This window comes from Petromyzon marinus, chromosome 34 (assembly GCF_048934315.1).
Source record: "Petromyzon marinus isolate PM22_M1 ecotype Great Lakes invasive population chromosome 34, UKy_Petmar_22M1.pri1.0, whole genome shotgun sequence".
NCBI lineage: Eukaryota > Metazoa > Chordata > Hyperoartia > Petromyzontiformes > Petromyzontidae > Petromyzon > Petromyzon marinus.
This window is the reverse complement of record NC_133700.1, coordinates 5,481,704-5,506,176: the sequence shown is the minus strand read 5'-3', so window position 1 is coordinate 5,506,176 and position 24,473 is coordinate 5,481,704. Positions and strand designations below refer to the sequence as shown.

General features: G+C 46.6%; 1 protein-coding gene across 4 annotated transcripts in view; it reads right to left on the bottom strand.

Moving 5' to 3' along the window:
* LOC116948620 (5'-AMP-activated protein kinase subunit gamma-2-like) overlaps window positions 1-24,473 on the bottom strand; it is a 164,512-nt gene that overhangs the window by 86,728 nt on the left and 53,311 nt on the right. The window lies entirely within an intron of this gene.

Sequence of the window (24,473 nt, the reverse complement as noted above, 5' to 3'; positions counted from 1 at the left end):
GTGTGGTTATTGTTGATTGTCTGGTTGGAGAGTGTGGTTATTGTGATGGTCTGGTTGGAGAGTGTGGTTATTCTTGATTGTCTGGTTGGAGAGTGTGGTTATTGTGATGGTCTGGGTGGAGAGTGTGGTTATTGTGATGGTGTGGATGGAGAGTGTGGTTATTGTGATGGTGTGGATGGAGAGTGTGGTTATTGTGATGGTGTGGATGGAGAGTGTGGTTATTGTGATGGTCTGGTTGGAAAGTGTGGTTATTGTAATGGTCTGGTTAGAGAGTGTGGTTATTGTGATGGTCTGGATGGAGAGTGTGGTTATTGTGATGGTGTGGATGGAGAGTGTGGTTATTGTGATGGTCTGGTTGGAGAGTGTGGTTATTGTGATGGTCTGGCTGGAGAGTGTGGTTATTGTTGATTGTCTGGTTGGAGAGTGTGGTTATTCTTGATTGTCTGGTTGGAGAGTGTGGTTATTGTGATGGTCTGGATGGAGAGTGTGGTTATTGTGATGGTGTGGATGGAGAGTGTGGTTATTGTGATGGTGTGGATGGAGAGTGTGGTTATTGTGATGGTGTGGATGGAGAGTGTGGTTATTGTGATGGTCTGGTTGGAGAGTGTGGTTATTGTAATGGTCTGGTTGGAGAGTGTGGTTATTGTGATGGTCTGGATGGAGAGTGTGGTTATTGTGATGGTGTGGATGGAGAGTGTGGTTATTGTGATGGTCTGGTTGGAGAGTGTGGTTATTGTGATGGTCTGGTTGGAGAGTGTGGTTATTGTGATGGTCTGGCTGGAGAGTGTGGTTATTGTGATGGTCTGGTTGGAGAGTGTGGTTATTGTGATGGTGTGGTTGGAGAGTGTGGTTATTGTGATGGTCTGGCTGGAGAGTGTGGTTATTGTGATGGTCTGGATGGAGAGTGTGGTTATTGTGATGGTCTGGTTGGAGAGTGTGGTTATTGTGATGGTCAAGTTGGAGAGTGTGGTTATTGTGATGGTCTGGCTGGAGAGTGTGGTTATTGTGATGGTCTGGTTGGAAAGTGTGGTTTATGTGATAGTCTGGATGGAGAGTCTGGTTATTGTGATGGTCTGGTTGGAGAGTGTGGTTATTGTGATGGTGTGGTTGGAGAGTGTGGTTATTGTGATGGTCTGGTTGGAGAGTGTGGTTATTGTGATGGTGTGGTTGGAGAGTGTGGTTATTGTGATGGTCTGGTTGGAGAGTGTGGTTATTGTGATGGTCTGGCTGGAGAGTGTGGTTATTGTGGTGGTCTGGTTGGAGAGTGTGGTTATTGTGATGGTCTGGTTGGAGAGTGTGGTTATTGTTGATGGTCTGGATGGAGAGTGTGGTTATTGTTGATGGTCTGGATGGAGAGTGTGGTTATTGTGATGTTGTGGTTGGAGAGTGTGGTTATTGTGATGGTGTGGTTGGAGAGTGTGGTTATTGTGATGGTCTGGTTGGAGAGTGTGGTTATTGTGATGGTCTGGTTGGAGAGTGTGGTTATTGTGATGGTCTGGCTGGAGAGTGTGGTTATTGTGATGGTCTGGTTGGAGAGTGTGGTTATTGTGATGGTGTGGTTGCAGAGTGTGGTTATTGTTGATGGTCTGGATGGAGAGTGTGGTTATTGTGATGGTCTGGTTGGAGAGTGTGGTTATTGTTGATTTTCTGGTTGGAGAGTGTGGTTATTGTGATGGTCTGGTTGGAGAGTGTGGTTATTCTTGATTGTCTGGTTGGAGAGTGTGGTTATTGTGATGGTCTGGATGGAGAGTGTGGTTATTGTGATGGTGTGGATGGAGAGTGTGGTTATTGTGATGGTGTGGATGGAGAGTGTGGTTATTGTGATGGTGTGGATGGAGAGTGTGGTTATTGTGATGGTCTGGTTGGAGAGTGTGGTTATTGTGATGGTCTGGTTGGAGAGTGTGGTTATTGTAATGGTCTGGTTGGAGAGTGTGGTTATTGTGATGGTCTGGATGGAGAGTGTGGTTATTGTTGATGGTCTGGATGGAGAGTGTGGTTATTGTGATGTTGTGGTTGGAGAGTGTGGTTATTGTGGTGGTCTGGTTGGAGAGTGTGGTTATTGTGATGGTCTGGATGGAGAGTGTGGTTATTGTTGATGGTCTGGATGGAGAGTGTGGTTATTGTGATGTTGTGGTTGGAGAGTGTGGTTATTGTGATGGTGTGGTTGGAGAGTGTGGTTATTGTGATGGTCTGGTTGGAGAGTGTGGTTATTGTGATGGTCTGTTTGGAGAGTGTGGTTATTGTGATGGTCTGGCTGGAGAGTGTGGTTATTGTGATGGTCTGGTTGGAGAGTGTGGTTATTGTGATGGTCTGGTTGGAGAGTGTGGTTATTGTGATGGTCTGGTTGGAGAGTGTGGTTATTGTGATGGTCTGGTTGGAGAGTGTGGTTATTGTGATGGTGTGGTTGCAGAGTGTGGTTATTGTGATGGTGTGGTTGGAGAGTGTGGTCATTGTGATGGTCTGGTTGGAGAGTGTGGTTATTGTGATGGTGTGGATGGAGAGTGTGGTTATTGTTGATTGTCTGGTTGGAGAGTGTGGTTATTGTGATGGTCTGGTTGGAGAGTGTGGTTATTGTGATGGTCTGGATGGAGAGTGTGGTTATTGTGATGGTGTGGTTGCAGAGTGTGGTTATTGTTGATGGTCTGGATGGAGAGTGTGGTTATTGTGATGGTCTGGTTGGAGAGTGTGGTTATTGTTGATTGTCTGGTTGGAGAGTGTGGTTATTGTGATGGTCTGGTTGGAGAGTGTGGTTATTCTTGATTGTCTGGTTGGAGAGTGTGGTTATTGTGATGGTCTGGGTGGAGAGTGTGGTTATTGTGATGGTGTGGATGGAGAGTGTGGTTATTGTGATGGTGTGGATGGAGAGTGTGGTTATTGTGATGGTGTGGATGGAGAGTGTGGTTATTGTGATGGTCTGGTTGGAAAGTGTGGTTATTGTAATGGTCTGGTTAGAGAGTGTGGTTATTGTGATGGTCTGGATGGAGAGTGTGGTTATTGTGATGGTGTGGATGGAGAGTGTGGTTATTGTGATGGTCTGGTTGGAGAGTGTGGTTATTGTGATGGTCTGGCTGGAGAGTGTGGTTATTGTTGATTGTCTGGTTGGAGAGTGTGGTTATTCTTGATTGTCTGGTTGGAGAGTGTGGTTATTGTGATGGTCTGGATGGAGAGTGTGGTTATTGTGATGGTGTGGATGGAGAGTGTGGTTATTGTGATGGTGTGGATGGAGAGTGTGGTTATTGTGATGGTGTGGATGGAGAGTGTGGTTATTGTGATGGTCTGGTTGGAGAGTGTGGTTATTGTAATGGTCTGGTTGGAGAGTGTGGTTATTGTGATGGTCTGGATGGAGAGTGTGGTTATTGTGATGGTGTGGATGGAGAGTGTGGTTATTGTGATGGTCTGGTTGGAGAGTGTGGTTATTGTGATGGTCTGGTTGGAGAGTGTGGTTATTGTGATGGTCTGGCTGGAGAGTGTGGTTATTGTGATGGTCTGGTTGGAGAGTGTGGTTATTGTGATGGTGTGGTTGGAGAGTGTGGTTATTGTGATGGTCTGGCTGGAGAGTGTGGTTATTGTGATGGTCTGGATGGAGAGTGTGGTTATTGTGATGGTCTGGTTGGAGAGTGTGGTTATTGTGATGGTCTAGTTGGAGAGTGTGGTTATTGTGATGGTCTGGCTGGAGAGTGTGGTTATTGTGATGGTCTGGTTGGAAAGTGTGGTTTATGTGATAGTCTGGATGGAGAGTCTGGTTATTGTGATGGTCTGGTTGGAGAGTGTGGTTATTGTGATGGTGTGGTTGGAGAGTGTGGTTATTGTGATGGTCTGGTTGGAGAGTGTGGTTATTGTGATGGTGTGGTTGGAGAGTGTGGTTATTGTGATGGTCTGGTTGGAGAGTGTGGTTATTGTGATGGTCTGGCTGGAGAGTGTGGTTATTGTGGTGGTCTGGTTGGAGAGTGTGGTTATTGTGATGGTCTGGTTGGAGAGTGTGGTTATTGTTGATGGTCTGGATGGAGAGTGTGGTTATTGTTGATGGTCTGGATGGAGAGTGTGGTTATTGTGATGTTGTGGTTGGAGAGTGTGGTTATTGTGATGGTGTGGTTGGAGAGTGTGGTTATTGTGATGGTCTGGTTGGAGAGTGTGGTTATTGTGATGGTCTGGTTGGAGAGTGTGGTTATTGTGATGGTCTGGCTGGAGAGTGTGGTTATTGTGATGGTCTGGTTGGAGAGTGTGGTTATTGTGATGGTGTGGTTGCAGAGTGTGGTTATTGTTGATGGTCTGGATGGAGAGTGTGGTTATTGTGATGGTCTGGTTGGAGAGTGTGGTTATTGTTGATTTTCTGGTTGGAGAGTGTGGTTATTGTGATGGTCTGGTTGGAGAGTGTGGTTATTCTTGATTGTCTGGTTGGAGAGTGTGGTTATTGTGATGGTCTGGATGGAGAGTGTGGTTATTGTGATGGTGTGGATGGAGAGTGTGGTTATTGTGATGGTGTGGATGGAGAGTGTGGTTATTGTGATGGTGTGGATGGAGAGTGTGGTTATTGTGATGGTCTGGTTGGAGAGTGTGGTTATTGTGATGGTCTGGTTGGAGAGTGTGGTTATTGTAATGGTCTGGTTGGAGAGTGTGGTTATTGTGATGGTCTGGATGGAGAGTGTGGTTATTGTGATGGTGTGGATGGAGAGTGTGGTTATTGTGATGGTCTGGTTGGAGAGTGTGGTTATTGTGATGTCTGGTTGGAGAGTGTGGTTATTGTGATGGTCTGGCTGGAGAGTGTGGTTATTGTGATGGTCTGGTTGGAGAGTGTGGTTATTGTAATGGTCTGGCTGGAGAGTGTGGTTATTGTGATGGTCTGGATGGAGAGTGTGGTTATTGTGATGGTGTGGTTGGAGAGTGTGGTTATTGTGATGGTGTGGTTGGAGAGTGTGGTTATTGTGATGGTGGTTGGAGAGTGTGGTTATTGTGATGGTCTGGTTGGAGAGTGTGGTTATTGTGATGGTCTGGTTGGAGAGTGTGGTTATTGTGATGGTGTGGATGGAGAGTGTGGTTATTGTGATGGTCTGGTTGGAGAGTGTGGTTATTGTGATGGTCTGGTTGGAGAGTGTGGTTATTGTGATGGTCTGGTTGGAGCGTGTGGTTATTGTGATGGTGTGGATGGAGAGTGTGGTTATTGTGATGGTCTGGTTGGAGAGTGTGGTTATTGTGATGGTCTGGATGGAGAGTGTGGTTATTGTGATGGTCTGGTTGGAGAGTGTGGTTATTGTGATGGTTTGGATGGAGAGTGTGGTTATTGTGATGGTCTGGTTGGAGAGTGTGGTTATTGTGATGGTGTGGTTGGAGAGTGTGGTTATTGTGATGGTGTGGTTGGAGAGTGTGGTTATTGTGATGGTCTGGTTGGAGAGTGTGGTTATTGTGATGGTCTGGTTGGAGAGTGTGGTTATTGTGATGGTCTGGTTGGAGAGTGTGGTTATTGTGATGGTGTGGATGGAGAGTGTGGTTATTGTGATGGTCTGGTTGGAGAGTGTGGTTATTGTGATGGTCTGGTTGGAGAGTGTGGTTATTGTGATGGTCTGGTTGGAGAGTGTGGTTATTGTGATGGTGTGGATGGAGAGTGTGGTTATTGTGATGGTCTGGTTGGAGAGTGTGGTTATTGTGATGGTCTGGTTGGAGAGTGTGGTTATTGTGATGGTCTGGTTGGAGAGTGTGGTTATTGTGATGGTGTGGATGGAGAGTTTGGTTATTGTGATGGTCTGGTTGGAGAGTGTGGTTATTGTGATGGTCTGGTTGGAGAATGTGGTTATTGTGATGGTCTGGTTGGAGAGTGTGGTTATTGTGGTGGTCTGGATGGAGAGTGTGGTTATTGTGATGGTCTGGTTGGAGAGTGTGGTTATTGTGATGGTCTGGTTGGAGAGTGTGGTTATTGTGATGGTCTGGTTGGAGAGTGTGGTTATTGTGATGGTCTGGATGGAGAGTGTGGTTATTGTTGATGGTCTGGATGGAGAGTGTGGTTATTGTGATGTTGTGGTTGGAGAGTGTGGTTATTGTGGTGGTCTGGTTGGAGAGTGTGGTTATTGTGATGGTCTGGATGGAGAGTGTGGTTATTGTTGATGGTCTGGATGGAGAGTGTGGTTATTGTGATGTTGTTGTTGGAGAGTGTGGTTATTGTGATGGTGTGGTTGGAGAGTGTGGTTATTGTGATGGTCTGGTTGGAGAGTGTGGTTATTGTGATGGTCTGTTTGGAGAGTGTGGTTATTGTGATGGTCTGGCTGGAGAGTGTGGTTATTGTGATGGTCTGGTTGGAGAGTGTGGTTATTGTGATGGTCTGGTTGGAGAGTGTGGTTATTGTGATGGTCTGGTTGGAGAGTGTGGTTATTGTGATGGTCTGGTTGGAGAGTGTGGTTATTGTGATGGTGTGGTTGCAGAGTGTGGTTATTGTGATGGTGTGGTTGGAGAGTGTGGTCATTGTGATGGTCTGGTTGGAGAGTGTGGTTATTGTGATGGTGTGGATGGAGAGTGTGGTTATTGTTGATTGTCTGGTTGGAGAGTGTGGTTATTGTGATGGTCTGGTTGGAGAGTGTGGTTATTGTGATGGTCTGGATGGAGAGTGTGGTTATTGTGATGGTGTGGTTGCAGAGTGTGGTTATTGTTGATGGTCTGGATGGAGAGTGTGGTTATTGTGATGGTCTGGTTGGAGAGTGTGGTTATTGTTGATTGTCTGGTTGGAGAGTGTGGTTATTGTGATGGTCTGGTTGGAGAGTGTGGTTATTCTTGATTGTCTGGTTGGAGAGTGTGGTTATTGTGATGGTCTGGGTGGAGAGTGTGGTTATTGTGATGGTGTGGATGGAGAGTGTGGTTATTGTGATGGTGTGGATGGAGAGTGTGGTTATTGTGATGGTGTGGATGGAGAGTGTGGTTATTGTGATGGTCTGGTTGGAGAGTGTGGTTATTGTAATGGTCTGGTTAGAGAGTGTGGTTATTGTGATGGTCTGGATGGAGAGTGTGGTTATTGTGATGGTGTGGATGGAGAGTGTGGTTATTGTGATGGTCTGGTTGGAGAGTGTGGTTATTGTGATGGTCTGGCTGGAGAGTGTGGTTATTGTTGATTGTCTGGTTGGAGAGTGTGGTTATTCTTGATTGTCTGGTTGGAGAGTGTGGTTATTGTGATGGTCTGGATGGAGAGTGTGGTTATTGTGATGGTGTGGATGGAGAGTGTGGTTATTGTGATGGTGTGGATGGAGAGTGTGGTTATTGTGATGGTGTGGATGGAGAGTGTGGTTATTGTGATGGTCTGGTTGGAGAGTGTGGTTATTGTAATGGTCTGGTTGGAGAGTGTGGTTATTGTGATGGTCTGGATGGAGAGTGTGGTTATTGTGATGGTGTGGATGGAGAGTGTGGTTATTGTGATGGTCTGGTTGGAGAGTGTGGTTATTGTGATGGTCTGGTTGGAGAGTGTGGTTATTGTGATGGTCTGGTTGGAGAGTGTGGTTATTGTGATGGTGTGGATGGAGAGTGTGGTTATTGTGATGGTCTGGTTGGAGAGTGTGGTTATTGTGATGGTCTGGTTGGAGAGTGTGGTTATTGTGATGGTCTGGTTGGAGAGTGTGGTTATTGTGATGGTGTGGATGGAGAGTTTGGTTATTGTGATGGTCTGGTTGGAGAGTGTGGTTATTGTGATGGTCTGGTTGGAGAATGTGGTTATTGTGATGGTCTGGTTGGAGAGTGTGGTTATTGTGGTGGTCTGGATGGAGAGTGTGGTTATTGTGATGGTCTGGTTGGAGAGTGTGGTTATTGTGATGGTCTGGTTGGAGAGTGTGGTTATTGTGATGGTCTGGTTGGAGAGTGTGGTTATTGTGATGGTCTGGATGGAGAGTGTGGTTATTGTTGATGGTCTGGATGGAGAGTGTGGTTATTGTGATGTTGTGGTTGGAGAGTGTGGTTATTGTGGTGGTCTGGTTGGAGAGTGTGGTTATTGTGATGGTCTGGATGGAGAGTGTGGTTATTGTTGATGGTCTGGATGGAGAGTGTGGTTATTGTGATGTTGTTGTTGGAGAGTGTGGTTATTGTGATGGTGTGGTTGGAGAGTGTGGTTATTGTGATGGTCTGGTTGGAGAGTGTGGTTATTGTGATGGTCTGTTTGGAGAGTGTGGTTATTGTGATGGTCTGGCTGGAGAGTGTGGTTATTGTGATGGTCTGGTTGGAGAGTGTGGTTATTGTGATGGTCTGGTTGGAGAGTGTGGTTATTGTGATGGTCTGGTTGGAGAGTGTGGTTATTGTGATGGTCTGGTTGGAGAGTGTGGTTATTGTGATGGTGTGGTTGCAGAGTGTGGTTATTGTGATGGTGTGGTTGGAGAGTGTGGTCATTGTGATGGTCTGGTTGGAGAGTGTGGTTATTGTGATGGTGTGGATGGAGAGTGTGGTTATTGTTGATTGTCTGGTTGGAGAGTGTGGTTATTGTGATGGTCTGGTTGGAGAGTGTGGTTATTGTGATGGTCTGGATGGAGAGTGTGGTTATTGTGATGGTGTGGTTGCAGAGTGTGGTTATTGTTGATGGTCTGGATGGAGAGTGTGGTTATTGTGATGGTCTGGTTGGAGAGTGTGGTTATTGTTGATTGTCTGGTTGGAGAGTGTGGTTATTGTGATGGTCTGGTTGGAGAGTGTGGTTATTCTTGATTGTCTGGTTGGAGAGTGTGGTTATTGTGATGGTCTGGGTGGAGAGTGTGGTTATTGTGATGGTGTGGATGGAGAGTGTGGTTATTGTGATGGTGTGGATGGAGAGTGTGGTTATTGTGATGGTGTGGATGGAGAGTGTGGTTATTGTGATGGTCTGGTTGGAGAGTGTGGTTATTGTAATGGTCTGGTTAGAGAGTGTGGTTATTGTGATGGTCTGGATGGAGAGTGTGGTTATTGTGATGGTGTGGATGGAGAGTGTGGTTATTGTGATGGTCTGGTTGGAGAGTGTGGTTATTGTGATGGTCTGGCTGGAGAGTGTGGTTATTGTTGATTGTCTGGTTGGAGAGTGTGGTTATTCTTGATTGTCTGGTTGGAGAGTGTGGTTATTGTGATGGTCTGGATGGAGAGTGTGGTTATTGTGATGGTGTGGATGGAGAGTGTGGTTATTGTGATGGTGTGGATGGAGAGTGTGGTTATTGTGATGGTGTGGATGGAGAGTGTGGTTATTGTGATGGTCTGGTTGGAGAGTGTGGTTATTGTAATGGTCTGGTTGGAGAGTGTGGTTATTGTGATGGTCTGGATGGAGAGTGTGGTTATTGTGATGGTGTGGATGGAGAGTGTGGTTATTGTGATGGTCTGGTTGGAGAGTGTGGTTATTGTGATGGTCTGGTTGGAGAGTGTGGTTATTGTGATGGTCTGGCTGGAGAGTGTGGTTATTGTGATGGTCTGGTTGGAGAGTGTGGTTATTGTGATGGTGTGCTTGGAGAGTGTGGTTATTGTGATGGTCTGGCTGGAGAGTGTGGTTATTGTGATGGTCTGGATGGAGAGTGTGGTTATTGTGATGGTCTGGTTGGAGAGTGTGGTTATTGTGATGGTCTAGTTGGAGAGTGTGGTTATTGTGATGGTCTGGCTGGAGAGTGTGGTTATTGTGATGGTCTGGTTGGAAAGTGTGGTTTATGTGATAGTCTGGATGGAGAGTCTGGTTATTGTGATGGTCTGGTTGGAGAGTGGTTATTGTGATGGTGTGGTTGGAGAGTGTGGTTATTGTGATGGTCTGGTTGGAGAGTGTGGTTATTGTGATGGTGTGGTTGGAGAGTGTGGTTATTGTGATGGTCTGGTTGGAGAGTGTGGTTATTGTGATGGTCTGGCTGGAGAGTGTGGTTATTGTGGTGGTCTGGTTGGAGAGTGTGGTTATTGTGATGGTCTGGTTGGAGAGTGTGGTTATTGTTGATGGTCTGGATGGAGAGTGTGGTTATTGTTGATGGTCTGGATGGAGAGTGTGGTTATTGTGATGTTGTGGTTGGAGAGTGTGGTTATTGTGATGGTGTGGTTGGAGAGTGTGGTTATTGTGATGGTCTGGTTGGAGAGTGTGGTTATTGTGATGGTCTGGTTGGAGAGTGTGGTTATTGTGATGGTCTGGCTGGAGAGTGTGGTTATTGTGATGGTCTGGTTGGAGAGTGTGGTTATTGTGATGGTCTGGTTGGAGAGTGTGGTTATTGTGATGGTCTGGTTGGAGAGTGTGGTTATTGTGATGGTCTGGTTGGAGAGTGTGGTTATTGTGATGGTGTGGTTGCAGAGTGTGGTTATTGTGATGGTGTGGTTGGAGAGTGTGGTCATTGTGATGGTCTGGTTGGAGAGTGTGGTTATTGTGATGGTGTGGATGGAGAGTGTGGTTATTGTTGATTGTCTGGTTGGAGAGTGTGGTTATTGTGATGGTCTGGTTGGAGAGTGTGGTTATTGTGATGGTCTGGATGGAGAGTGTGGTTATTGTGATGGTGTGGTTGCAGAGTGTGGTTATTGTTGATGGTCTGGATGGAGAGTGTGGTTATTGTGATGGTCTGGTTGGAGAGTGTGGTTATTGTTGATTTTCTGGTTGGAGAGTGTGGTTATTGTGATGGTCTGGTTGGAGAGTGTGGTTATTCTTGATTGTCTGGTTGGAGAGTGTGGTTATTGTGATGGTCTGGATGGAGAGTGTGGTTATTGTGATGGTGTGGATGGAGAGTGTGGTTATTGTGATGGTGTGGATGGAGAGTGTGGTTATTGTGATGGTGTGGATGGAGAGTGTGGTTATTGTGATGGTCTGGTTGGAGAGTGTGGTTATTGTGATGGTCTGGTTGGAGAGTGTGGTTATTGTAATGCTCTGGTTGGAGAGTGTGGTTATTGTGATGGTCTGGATGGAGAGTGTGGTTATTGTGATGGTGTGGATGGAGAGTGTGGTTATTGTGATGGTCTGGTTGGAGAGTGTGGTTATTGTGATGGTCTGGTTGGAGAGTGTGGTTATTGTGATGGTCTGGCTGGAGAGTGTGGTTATTGTGATGGTCTGGTTGGAGAGTATGGTTATTGTGATGGTCTGGCTGGAGAGTGTGGTTATTGTGATGGTCTGGATGGAGAGTGTGGTTATTGTGATGGTGTGGTTGCAGAGTGTGGTTATTGTTGATGGTCTGGATGGAGAGTGTGGTTATTGTGATGGTCTAGTTGGAGAGTGTGGTTATTGTTGATTTTCTGGTTGGAGAGTGTGGTTATTGTGATGGTCTGGTTGGAGAGTGTGGTTATTCTTGATTGTCTGGTTGGAGAGTGTGGTTATTGTGATGGTCTGGATGGAGAGTGTGGTTATTGTGATGGTGTGGATGGAGAGTGTGGTTATTGTGATGGTGTGGATGGAGAGTGTGGTTATTGTGATGGTGTGGATGGAGAGTGTGGTTATTGTGATGGTCTGGTTGGAGAGTGTGGTTATTGTGATGGTCTGGTTGGAGAGTGTGGTTATTGTAATGGTCTGGTTGGAGAGTGTGGTTATTGTGATGGTCTGGATGGAGAGTGTGGTTATTGTGATGGTGTGGATGGAGAGTGTGGTTATTGTGATGGTCTGGTTGGAGAGTGTGGTTATTGTGATGGTCTAGTTGGAGAGTGTGGTTATTGTGATAGTCTGGTTGGAGAGTGTGGTTATTGTGATGGTCTAGTTGGAGAGTGTGGTTATTGTGATGGTCTGGCTGGAGAGTGTGGTTATTGTGATGGTCTGGTTGGAAAGTGTGGTTTATGTGATAGTCTGGATGGAGAGTCTGGTTATTGTGATGGTCTGGTTGGAGAGTGTGGTTATTGTGATGGTGTGGTTGGAGAGTGTGGTTATTGTGATGGTCTGGTTGGAGAGTGTGGTTATTGTGATGGTGTGGTTGGAGAGTGTGGTTATTGTGATGGTCTGGTGGGAGAGTGTGGTTATTGTGATGGTCTGGCTGGAGAGTGTGGTTATTGTGGTGGTCTGGTTGGAGAATGTGGTTATTGTGATGGTCTGGTTGGAGAGTGTGGTTATTGTTGATGGTCTGGATGGAGAGTGTGGTTATTGTTGATGGTCTGGATGGAGAGTGTGGTTATTGTGATGGTCTGGTTGGAGAGTGTGGTTATTGTGATGGTCTGGCTGGAGAGTGTGGTTATTGTGATGGTCTGGTTGGAGAGTGTGGTTATTGTGATGGTCTGTTTGGAGAGTGTGGTTATTGTGATGGTCTGGTTGGAGAGTGTGGTTATTGTGATGGTCTGGTTGGAGAGTGTGGTTATTGTGATGGTGTGGTTGCAGAGTGTGGTTATTGTGATGGTGTGGTTGGAGAGTGTGGTCATTGTGATGGTCTGGTTGGAGAGTGTGGTTATTGTGATGGTGTGGATGGAGAGTGTGGTTATTGTTGATTGTCTGGTTGGAGAGTGTGGTTATTGTGATGGTCTGGTTGGAGAGTGTGGTTATTGTGATGGTCTGGATGGAGAGTGTGGTTATTGTGATGGTGTGGTTGCAGAGTGTGGTTATTGTTGATGGTCTGGATGGAGAGTGTGGTTATTGTGATGGTCTGGTTGGAGAGTGTGGTTATTGTTGATTTTCTGGTTGGAGAGTGTGGTTATTGTGATGGTCTGGTTGGAGAGTGTGGTTATTCTTGATTGTCTGGTTGGAGAGTGTGGTTATTGTGATGGTCTGGATGGAGAGTGTGGTTATTGTGATGGTGTGGATGGAGAGTGTGGTTATTGTGATGGTGTGGATGGAGAGTGTGGTTATTGTGATGGTGTGGATGGAGAGTGTGGTTATTGTGATGGTCTGGTTGGAGAGTGTGGTTATTGTGATGGTCTGGTTGGAGAGTGTGGTTATTGTAATGGTCTGGTTGGAGAGTGTGGTTATTGTGATGGTCTGGATGGAGAGTGTGGTTATTGTGATGGTGTGGATGGAGAGTGTGGTTATTGTGATGGTCTGGTTGGAGAGTGTGGTTATTGTGATGGTCTGGTTGGAGAGTGTGGTTATTGTGATGGTCTGGCTGGAGAGTGTGGTTATTGTGATGGTCTGGTTGGAGAGTGTGGTTATTGTGATGGTCTGGCTGGAGAGTGTGGTTATTGTGATGGTCTGGATGGAGAGTGTGGTTATTGTGATGGTGTGGTTGCAGAGTGTGGTTATTGTTGATGGTCTGGATGGAGAGTGTGGTTATTGTGATGGTCTGGTTGGAGAGTGTGGTTATTGTTGATTTTCTGGTTGGAGAGTGTGGTTATTGTGATGGTCTGGATGGAGAGTGTGGTTATTGTGATGGTGTGGATGGAGAGTGTGGTTATTGTGATGGTGTGGATGGAGAGTGTGGTTATTGTGATGGTCTGGTTGGAGAGTGTGGTTATTGTGATGGTCTGGATGGAGAGTGTGGTTATTGTGATGGTGTGGATGGAGAGTGTGGTTATTGTGATGGTCTGGTTGGAGAGTGTGGTTATTGTGATGGTCTGGTTGGAGAGTGTGGTTATTGTGATGGTCTGGCTGGAGAGTGTGGTTATTGTGATGGTCTGGTTGGAGAGTGTGGTTATTGTGATGGTCTGGCTGGAGAGTGTGGTTATTGTGATGGTCTGGATGGAGAGTGTGGTTATTGTGATGGTGTGGTTGCAGAGTGTGGTTATTGTTGATGGTCTGGATGGAGAGTGTGGTTATTGTGATGGTCTGGTTGGAGAGTGTGGTTATTGTTGATTGTCTGGTTGGAGAGTGTGGTTATTGTGATGGTCTGGTTGGAGAGTGTGGTTATTCTTGTTTGTCTGGTTGGAGAGTGTGGTTATTGTGATGGTCTGGATGGAGAGTGTGGTTATTGTAATGGTCTGGATGGAGAGTGTGGTTATTGTGATGGTCTGGTTGGAGAGTGTGGTTATTGTGATGGTCTGGTTGGAGAGTGTGGTTAGGGTGAGGGTCTGGTTAGAGAGTGTGGTTATTGTGATGGTCTGGATGGAGAGTGTGGTTATTGTGATGGTCTGGCTGGAGAGTGTGGTTTTTGTGATGGTGTGGTTGGAGAGTGTGGTTATTGTTGATGGTCTGGATGGAGAGTGTGGTTATTGTGATGGTTTGGATGGAGAGTGTGGTTATTGTGATGGTCTGGTTGGAGAGTGTGGTTATTGTGATGGTGTGGTTGGAGAGTGTGGTTATTGTGATGGTGTGGTTGGAGAGTGTGGTTATTGTGATGGTGTGGTTGGAGAGTGTGGTTATTGTGATGGTGTGGTTGCAGAGTGTGGTTATTGTGATGGTCTGGTTGGAGAGTGTGGTTATTGTGATGGTCTGGCTGGAGAGTGTGGTTATTGTGGTGGTCTGGTTGGAGAGTGTGGTTATTGTGATGGTCTGGTTGGAGAGTGTGGTTATTGTTGATGGTCTGGATGGAGAGTGTGGTTATTGTTGATGGTCTGGATGGAGAGTGTGGTTATTGTGATGTTGTGGTTGGAGAGTGTGGTTATTGTGATGGTGTGGTTGGAGAGTGTGGTTATTGTGATGGTCTGGTTGGAGAGTGTGGTTATTGTGATGGTCTGGTTGGAGAGTGTGGTTATTGTGATGGTCTGGCTGGAGAGTGTGGTTATTGTGATGGTCTGGTTGGAGAGTGTGGTTATTGTGATGGTCTGGTTGGAGAGTGTGGTTATTGTGATGGTCTGGTTGGAGAGTGTGGTTATTGTGATGGTCTGGTTGGAGAGTGTGGTTATTGTGATGGTGTGGTTGCAGAGTGTGGTTATTGTGATGGTGTGGTTGGAGAGTGTGGTCATTGTGATGGTCTGGTTGGAGAGTGTGGTTATTGTGATGGTGTGGATGGAGAGTGTGGTTATTGTTGATTGTCTGGTTGGAGAGTGTGGTTATTGTGATGGTCTGGTTGGAGAGTGTGGTTATTGTGATGGTCTGGATGGAGAGTGTGGTTATTGTGATGGTGTGGTTGCAGAGTGTGGTTATTGTTGATGGTCTGGATGGAGAGTGTGGTTATTGTGATGGTCTGGTTGGAGAGTGTGGTTATTGTTGATTTTCTGGTTGGAGAGTGTGGTTATTGTGATGGTCTGGTTGGAGAGTGTGGTTATTCTTGATTGTCTGGTTGGAGAGTGTGGTTATTGTGATGGTCTGGATGGAGAGTGTGGTTATTGTGATGGTGTGGATGGAGAGTGTGGTTATTGTGATGGTGTGGATGGAGAGTGTGGTTATTGTGATGGTGTGGATGGAGAGTGTGGTTATTGTGATGGTCTGGTTGGAGAGTGTGGTTATTGTGATGGTCTGGTTGGAGAGTGTGGTTATTGTAATGCTCTGGTTGGAGAGTGTGGTTATTGTGATGGTCTGGATGGAGAGTGTGGTTATTGTGATGGTGTGGATGGAGAGTGTGGTTATTGTGATGGTCTGGTTGGAGAGTGTGGTTATTGTGATGGTCTGGTTGGAGAGTGTGGTTATTGTGATGGTCTGGCTGGAGAGTGTGGTTATTGTGATGGTCTGGTTGGAGAGTATGGTTATTGTGATGGTCTGGCTGGAGAGTGTGGTTATTGTGATGGTCTGGATGGAGAGTGTGGTTATTGTGATGGTGTGGTTGCAGAGTGTGGTTATTGTTGATGGTCTGGATGGAGAGTGTGGTTATTGTGATGGTCTAGTTGGAGAGTGTGGTTATTGTTGATTTTCTGGTTGGAGAGTGTGGTTATTGTGATGGTCTGGTTGGAGAGTGTGGTTATTCTTGATTGTCTGGTTGGAGAGTGTGGTTATTGTGATGGTCTGGATGGAGAGTGTGGTTATTGTGATGGTGTGGATGGAGAGTGTGGTTATTGTGATGGTGTGGATGGAGAGTGTGGTTATTGTGATGGTGTGGATGGAGAGTGTGGTTATTGTGATGGTCTGGTTGGAGAGTGTGGTTATTGTGATGGTCTGGTTGGAGAGTGTGGTTATTGTAATGGTCTGGTTGGAGAGTGTGGTTATTGTGATGGTCTGGATGGAGAGTGTGGTTATTGTGATGGTGTGGATGGAGAGTGTGGTTATTGTGATGGTCTGGTTGGAGAGTGTGGTTATTGTGATGGTCTAGTTGGAGAGTGTGGTTATTGTGATAGTCTGGTTGGAGAGTGTGGTTATTGTGATGGTCTAGTTGGAGAGTGTGGTTATTGTGATGGTCTGGCTGGAGAGTGTGGTTATTGTGATGGTCTGGTTGGAAAGTGTGGTTTATGTGATAGTCTGGATGGAGAGTCTGGTTATTGTGATGGTCTGGTTGGAGAGTGTGGTTATTGTGATGGTGTGGTTGGAGAGTGTGGTTATTGTGATGGTCTGGTTGGAGAGTGTGGTTATTGTGATGGTGTGGTTGGAGAGTGTGGTTATTGTGATGGTCTGGTGGGAGAGTGTGGTTATTGTGATGGTCTGGCTGGAGAGTGTGGTTATTGTGGTGGTCTGGTTGGAGAGTGTGGTTATTGTGATGGTCTGGTTGGAGAGTGTGGTTATTGTTGATGGTCTGGATGGAGAGTGTGGTTATTGTTGATGGTCTGGATGGAGAGTGTGGTTATTGTGATGGTCTGGTTGGAGAGTGTGGTTATTGTGATGGTCTGGCTGGAGAGTGTGGTTATTGTGATGGTCTGGTTGGAGAGTGTGGTTATTGTGATGGTCTGTTTGGAGAGTGTGGTTATTGTGATGGTCTGGTTGGAGAGTGTGGTTATTGTGATGGTCTGGTTGGAGAGTGTGGTTATTGTGATGGTGTGGTTGCAGAGTGTGGTTATTGTGATGGTGTGGTTGGAGAGTGTGGTCATTGTGATGGTCTGGTTGGAGAGTGTGGTTATTGTGATGGTGTGGATGGAGAGTGTGGTTATTGTTGATTGTCTGGTTGGAGAGTGTGGTTATTGTGATGGTCTGGTTGGAGAGTGTGGTTATTGTGATGGTCTGGATGGAGAGTGTGGTTATTGTGATGGTGTGGTTGCAGAGTGTGGTTATTGTTGATGGTCTGGATGGAGAGTGTGGTTATTGTGATGGTCTGGTTGGAGAGTGTGGTTATTGTTGATTTTCTGGTTGGAGAGTGTGGTTATTGTGATGGTCTGGTTGGAGAGTGTGGTTATTCTTGATTGTCTGGTTGGAGAGTGTGGTTATTGTGATGGTCTGGATGGAGAGTGTGGTTATTGTGATGGTGTGGATGGAGAGTGTGGTTATTGTGATGGTGTGGATGGAGAGTGTGGTTATTGTGATGGTGTGGATGGAGAGTGTGGTTATTGTGATGGTCTGGTTGGAGAGTGTGGTTATTGTGATGGTCTGGTTGGAGAGTGTGGTTATTGTAATGGTCTGGTTGGAGAGTGTGGTTATTGTGATGGTCTGGATGGAGAGTGTGGTTATTGTGATGGTGTGGATGGAGAGTGTGGTTATTGTGATGGTCTGGTTGGAGAGTGTGGTTATTGTGATGGTCTGGTTGGAGAGTGTGGTTATTGTGATGGTCTGGCTGGAGAGTGTGGTTATTGTGATGGTCTGGTTGGAGAGTGTGGTTATTGTGATGGTCTGGCTGGAGAGTGTGGTTATTGTGATGGTCTGGATGGAGAGTGTGGTTATTGTGATGGTGTGGTTGCAGAGTGTGGTTATTGTTGATGGTCTGGATGGAGAGTGTGGTTATTGTGATGGTCTGGTTGGAGAGTGTGGTTATTGTTGATTTTCTGGTTGGAGAGTGTGGTTATTGTGATGGTCTGGATGGAGAGTGTGGTTATTGTGATGGTGTGGATGGAGAGTGTGGTTATTGTGATGGTGTGGATGGAGAGTGTGGTTATTGTGATGGTCTGGTTGGAGAGTGTGGTTATTGTGATGGTCTGGATGGAGAGTGTGGTTATTGTGATGGTGTGGATGGAGAGTGTGGTTATTGTGATGGTCTGGTTGGAGAGTGTGGTTATTGTGATGGTCTGGTTGGAGAGTGTGGTTATTGTGATGGTCTGGCTGGAGAGTGTGGTTATTGTGATGGTCTGGTTGGAGAGTGTGGTTATTGTGATGGTCTGGCTGGAGAGTGTGGTTATTGTGATGGTCTGGATGGAGAGTGTGGTTATTGTGATGGTGTGGTTGCAGAGTGTGGTTATTGTTGATGGTCTGGATGGAGAGTGTGGTTATTGTGATGGTCTGGTTGGAGAGTGTGGTTATTGTTGATTGTCTGGTTGGAGAGTGTGGTTATTGTGATGGTCTGGTTGGAGAGTGTGGTTATTCTTGTTTGTCTGGTTGGAGAGTGTGGTTATTGTGATGGTCTGGATGGAGAGTGTGGTTATTGTAATGGTCTGGATGGAGAGTGTGGTTATTGTGATGGTCTGGTTGGAGAGTGTGGTTATTGTGATGGTCTGGTTGGAGAGTGTGGTTAGGGTGAGGGTCTGGTTAGAGAGTGTGGTTATTGTGATGGTCTGGATGGAGAGTGTGGTTATTGTGATGGTCTGGCTGGAGAGTGTGGTTTTTGTGATGGTGTGGTTGGAGAGTGTGGTTATTGTTGATGGTCTGGATGGAGAGTGTGGTTATTGTGATGGTGTGGTTGGAGAGTGTGGTTATTGTGATGGTGTGGTTGCAGAGTGTGGTTATTGTGATGATCTGGTTGGAGAGTGTGGTTATTGCGATGGTGTGGGTTTAGAGTGTGGTTATTGTGATGGTGTGGTTGGAGAGTGTGGTTATTTTGATGGTCTGGCTGGCTAGTGTGGTTATTGTGATGGTCTGGTTGGAGAGTGTGGTTATTGTGATGGTCTGGTTGGAGAGTGTGGTTAGGGTGAGGGTCTGGTTGGCTGGTGTGGTTAGGGTGAGGGTCTTGTTGGTTGGAATGGTTAGGGTGACGGTCTGGTTGGAGAGTGTGGTTAGGGTGAGGGTCTGGTTGGCTGGTGTGGTTAGGGTGAGGGTCTTGTTAGTTGGAATGGTTAGGGTGAGGGTCTGGTTGGTTAATGTGGTTAGGGTGAGGGTCTGGTTGGTTGGTTTGGTTAGGGAGAGGGTCTGGTTGGTTGGTGTGGTTAGGGTCTGGTTGGTTGGTGTGGTTAGGGTGAGGGTCTTGTTAGTTGGAATGGTTAGCGTGATGGTCTGGTTGGTCGGTGTGGTTAGGGTGAGGGTCTGGTTGGTTGATGTGTTAGGGTGAGGGTCTGGTTGGTTGGTGTGGTTAGAGTGAGGGTCTGGTTGGTTGGTATGGTTAGGATGAGTGTCTGGTTGGTTAGTGTAGTTAGGGTGATGATATAATTGGCTAGTGTGGTTAGGGGGAGGGTCTGGTTGGCTATTTAAACATCTATACAAAACCTTCCCCAAAATAATGTAAACTCAACGACAACAGAATAAACATTCAATCACTTTCCATTTTGTAGAATAAATGTATTCGGGACGCGGTGGCTATCTGTTTCAATCTTGATTTGAAGCTTTCGTGACTGCAGGAATCCATACTCTTGGTTTCTTTCGGTACAGTCACGTAGGTAGAAATAAAACAATAAATCACGACGTTTCGGACGCAACACAAGCGCCCGTCTTGAAGGTGAAAATCGCGATAGACGCGATGTCTGCTGCTGGCAGCACGATGTCTGCAGCAGACATCAGCTACGGGTGATGGATTCCATCAAATGACAGCTCCGTGAAACAGCACATGAACCACAGCACAGGGTGCCAGTAGCGACCATTAATGAGAAACAAATCTAGGAACACGAAGAGTTACTCAGCTTTATGAACGCGTAATGACGTGGATTCAGCTGATCGCTTGCTCATACTTGGTGAATGTGCTTTTCACTCTCTCGCTAAGCAGTAGGACCCTCTTCCCTTTTCATCTTTGCAATGTTGTTATGCTTCTTGGATCAGTTGCGAATAGCACACTCGGATAACATGAATAAACCATTTTAACAGGAGCCGAGCAAAGACGAAAAAATACAAACAGAAAGCGTCCAGAAACAAACAGCACTGTCAACGTAGTTTTAACGCGATTCTTGAATTCAGCAAAGTTATCATGAGAGCTTGGGGGAACAGAGACGATGGGAGGGTATTTATAAGTGGACACAAGGGAAGAAGCAGAAAGAGAAGTGATGCGATCTGCAGTGGGCTGGTGAGTGAACACAGTGTGTGTGAGTGGGTGAGTAGGTGAGCGAGTGGTGTGACCTGCAGTGTGGTGAGTGAACACTGTGAATGAGACGAGACAGCCAGTCTGGTAGAACACCTACTCAACATGGGTGGAGGGATCAATGAGTGAACATCATCGGTTCAATTTACAGCCCTTTGTCAATCAACTGCTGGATAAAGATTTTCACATGCCATGGCAATCATGGGGGGGTTGTTTGACCATACTTCAGCATGCTGGTCAGTGTGGGTTAGAAAATAGGGGACGATGGGGGGTCCGGCAGGCCTGGCACAGATATAATTCGTAAGCGATGTTATCCGTGGCCAAGGGATTGAACTCAGATCACCGGGTGGATGCAAACCCACCACTTGCGCCACTGCATATTAATTGGACGTCCATCAAACCAAAATAATGTATAGAGCTGGAATAAGCCAGACTAAATTAAAAACCTAATTTTAATCTGACTTTTGTGCAGTTATTGGTGACTGGGCCTTAAACTGCTAGCTTACTACAACAGGAGAACCTCAAATCCGGATACCAACCCAGAATCTCAGTGCCGATGGCCCGACGCTCTAAAACAGGGGTGGCCAACCTGTAACACACCAAAAATCCAAAAAGCACCCGTGAGTTCTGCAAAGAGCCATGTCTATATATGTGTATAAGTGTATATATATTAACAGTTTTCAGCACAGCATGGGAAACATTCATTATTATTTGCTACTACTGTGATAGGACGTTCTCCGTTACGTCCCTTCGATTGAGCCGTATGCAATGGATTAAAGATCGGCACGTGATGGATTAAAGATCCGTATGTGATGGCTTAAAGATCCGCACGTGATGGATTAAAGAGCCTGCATGTGATGGCTTAAAGAGCCGCATGTGGATGGATTAAAGAGCCTGCATGTGATGGATTAAAGAGCCGCATGTGGCTCGGGAGAAGCCAGTTGCCCACCGCTGCTCTGAAGGGACATTTGTTCACCCATCGATCCACCTACTTATATTCACGTGTGTCGGTGTGTTACGTGAGCACGCTTTAGCAATTCATCAGCACGTTTGGCTACGTGCGGTGCGAAAATAAGTTCAACATACATACATTTTGGTACGTGTTTTCGTTCGACAATAAACGCACAGTTCTTTTATCAATGCACTGCTGGATGACGGTCTCCCCACGCCTTCCGGTCAGAAGAACTGTTTGACTATACTTCACCATGCTGGTCAGAGTGCATTGGCGAAGGGGGGAGCCCGCGACCAGTTCAGATGTCGCCTAGCCGCTGGCTTTAGCCATTGCCAAACAATGAACTCGGGTGGTCAAGTTCATCGCGCAATGCGCTAACCAACGCGCCATCCTTCCACCCCCAGATGCTTTAGAAAATAAAAAGGCGCCTTGGATGCATCACGGCCTTTTACAGAAATGATCAAGACTGAAAACCTATTCCGCTTGCACAACGAGAATACCACGTGGAAAATAAACATGGCCGTTACCAAAGTGGCCCCTGTGCTCGGTGCCACATTTAAGGGTCTGCGACGAAGCGCTCTTCACTTTGTGTCTAGGGGCCATCCATTTCGTAGGTACGCAAACATCTGTCAAAACTTGACCAATCCCCCTCTCTCTGTATGCATGCGTACTTTTTACAACCCCCCTACCTGCGTACGTACGCCTGACGCACCCCCCCCCCCCCACCGAATCTTATAGAACGGCTGATATTTAATCCACGCAGAAACGATGAAGGATTAATCATATTAACGTGTTTAAGCAAACAGTCCACCGTAGGACTATCTAACTCATTTGAAGGACAATGTAGACAAATTATTATCGAGGCTTCACCCCCCCCACCCCCCGTTTCCTATGCGTACGGACATTGTCAGTAGACCCCCCATACGCAAGCGTACACATTTGGGTTAACCCCCCCTCCATGCGTACGTACTAAATGGATGGCTCCGAAGGAGATTTAGCGAAATGAAACCCAGTCCAGGGTTTTATTAAAGTCTCCTTTGTTGTCCCCCCCCTACACACTGGCGGAGTCAGTGGGGGGGGGGGGGGGGTAGTGGCACGTGCCCCCCCAATGATCCGATTGAAATCCCTAATTTTGATCGGATCATTGGGGTTTATTAGCAATAAATCGGCATTTTGCGACCCCCACTGCCACTGTGTAGCATATTATTACGTGCCAGGGACTCTATGAGATGATAGAGCAACAGTCTGAGTCCATAATTGGCAATAAGTAACGGGAAAGCAGTTATAAGTGGCTCACAGAATTGTGCGCAGTTGCGTAAACAGTACACAACTTCCCTGAAGGCATTCACCTTCAGCGAGCGCGATGCCGATCACACAACGCGGTTCGAATTTGACCCTCGATCGATGGCTGCGCCATCGCCGCACACGCTTCGAATAAAAAGCAAGGGACAAGTCCTTACTTACTAGCAACTCCTAACCTTTTTCATTGCTGGAGGGGTTGCCCCCCCACCTGAAAATCCTGTCTCCGCCATTGCCCGCACCGATGAGCACGTTTGGCTACGTACGGTGCTAAATAAGTTTAACGTACACAACAAAGAAATAGCGTTGGGAAACATTAATCCGGAAGCCTCATTTTTAGTTTCATGTTCATCGCAGCCATTTTGTCAATCCATTGCTGTACGAGTGCCACCTCAAGCTGTGTGGGTCGTGGGAGAGTTATGCGGCCATACTTCACCATGCCGGTTAATGCGTGCTGGTGGAGGCAGGAAGCGTTGATGTGGGAGCACAACAACGACAATTGCCCCACTGGCTGCCACAAAACGTAGCCCCGCGGCGGCGGCCGACAGCACCCCGTTCGTGCACACGGCGGTCACCCATCCGAGCACTCTCCAGGCTCAACCCCACTTAGCTTCTGAGACCTGACGAAAATCTGTTGCAGTTCATTGGAGCCCTTTCCATACCTGTCAACCCACACGGTTCAAACGTATTCTTGTTACAGGGACATTGAGTTTTCAGGTCCATACGGTGTACAGCCGGTTTCAATACGGGCAACATTTTTTTTGTCTATATGTTTGTGTTTCTCCCTCGTGATGGGACTTTGTAGGATGAGCGGTGAGATTTATAAAGGCACGGGGTGACCAATAAGGTCTGAATTGGTCTGTACTAAGGTAGGCACTGATAAGGGGTTGACAGGTGTGCCATCCCATGCACGGCCGAGCTCCGTCACTCCTTCCCGTCCGGTGCTTTGCCAAAAATGCCTCCTCCAAGGTCCCAGCGCAAATGTTGAAGATCTTCACAAACAGTCTCTCAACTCTGCGTCTAAAACGCCATTTAATTTTTTGCGCAGAAACAACCACCCAGCGCATCATCCCTCCGGGGGTCATGGAAAACGATCAGCGGCGATTTTTTGGGAAAGTCAACTGGAACCGTCCCATGGAAAGACTGGGCCCCCGACCATGAAATGTGGAATTTCCAGCCAGCAATGAAGACTTAATGCTCAAGAAGGCAATTTGACTTTTTGACCTGGATTACCGCCACGTTTGTTTACTGTGCACATTAATAGAGCATAATTCTTTAATTTCATAGCAAAGCCTCATTAATTCTGGAAAGCCTTTTCTTGGAATGTTAGGTAAATTCCTTTTGTAGTGTTTTTTTTCCGAGTATGGCAGTAAACCAAAACCCAAATACGACGGCTAACACTCAACTTTGGCATGCACACTCCAGGGGGCAGAAATCTACTTGCTATACTGTAGCCACGTATAGATTCACACTCCTTGAAATTCAAGGAAGTTCACAATTTATAGCTGCAATGCGATTCAAGAATCGATTCAGTCGTTTCACGTTATGGTGAACCCAGCGGCCCCTGACGTCTTGGGGGGTCAGAGTTCGCTTACAGCCCTTTGTGCCATCTGCTGGATGGGTTGCTTTGTCTATACTTCTTAGCTTGGTCTTGTATGGGTTGGTGAACGAAGCAGTGGGGGGCAGGGCCAGTTCAGATATCCGTCGGCACTCACGTTAGCCATGATCAGGAACACAACCTTAGGTTGCTGGGTTCGTAGCGCAGTGCACGAACAACTGCACCCAATAATAATTATAGACCGGGTCATACACTTCATATGCAGCGATCAGCACACTGCACTATGAACCTATCAAGTTATGGCTGACATCATTGACGAGTGATTAACCGAACCGGTCCTGGGCTACCCCACCCCAACACCAACCCGCACAGACCAGGCTGGTGAAGTACGGTCGAACAACCCCCCGCCATGATCGCCATGGCGTGGGAGAGCCCTTGCAACCAGCAGTTGAGAGACCCAGGGAAAGTTAAATAAATGAATACAAATTATATAATTAAACTTGCGTGACCTTGCACGATGGAAACGTGCAGATTTAAAAGAGTAACCAGTCCTTGGCAAAACGTTGCATTAATAATGCACCTATTAATGCGCGCTTAATTGGAGTTCATTCTTTGTTCAATTAACTTGACAAACTCCTGCTCTCTCCTCGACCTATTGCCTTTGAAACTTGTGATTACTCACATTTTATCCTACTCCGAATTCTTAATAATCCCGAAAGGCTTC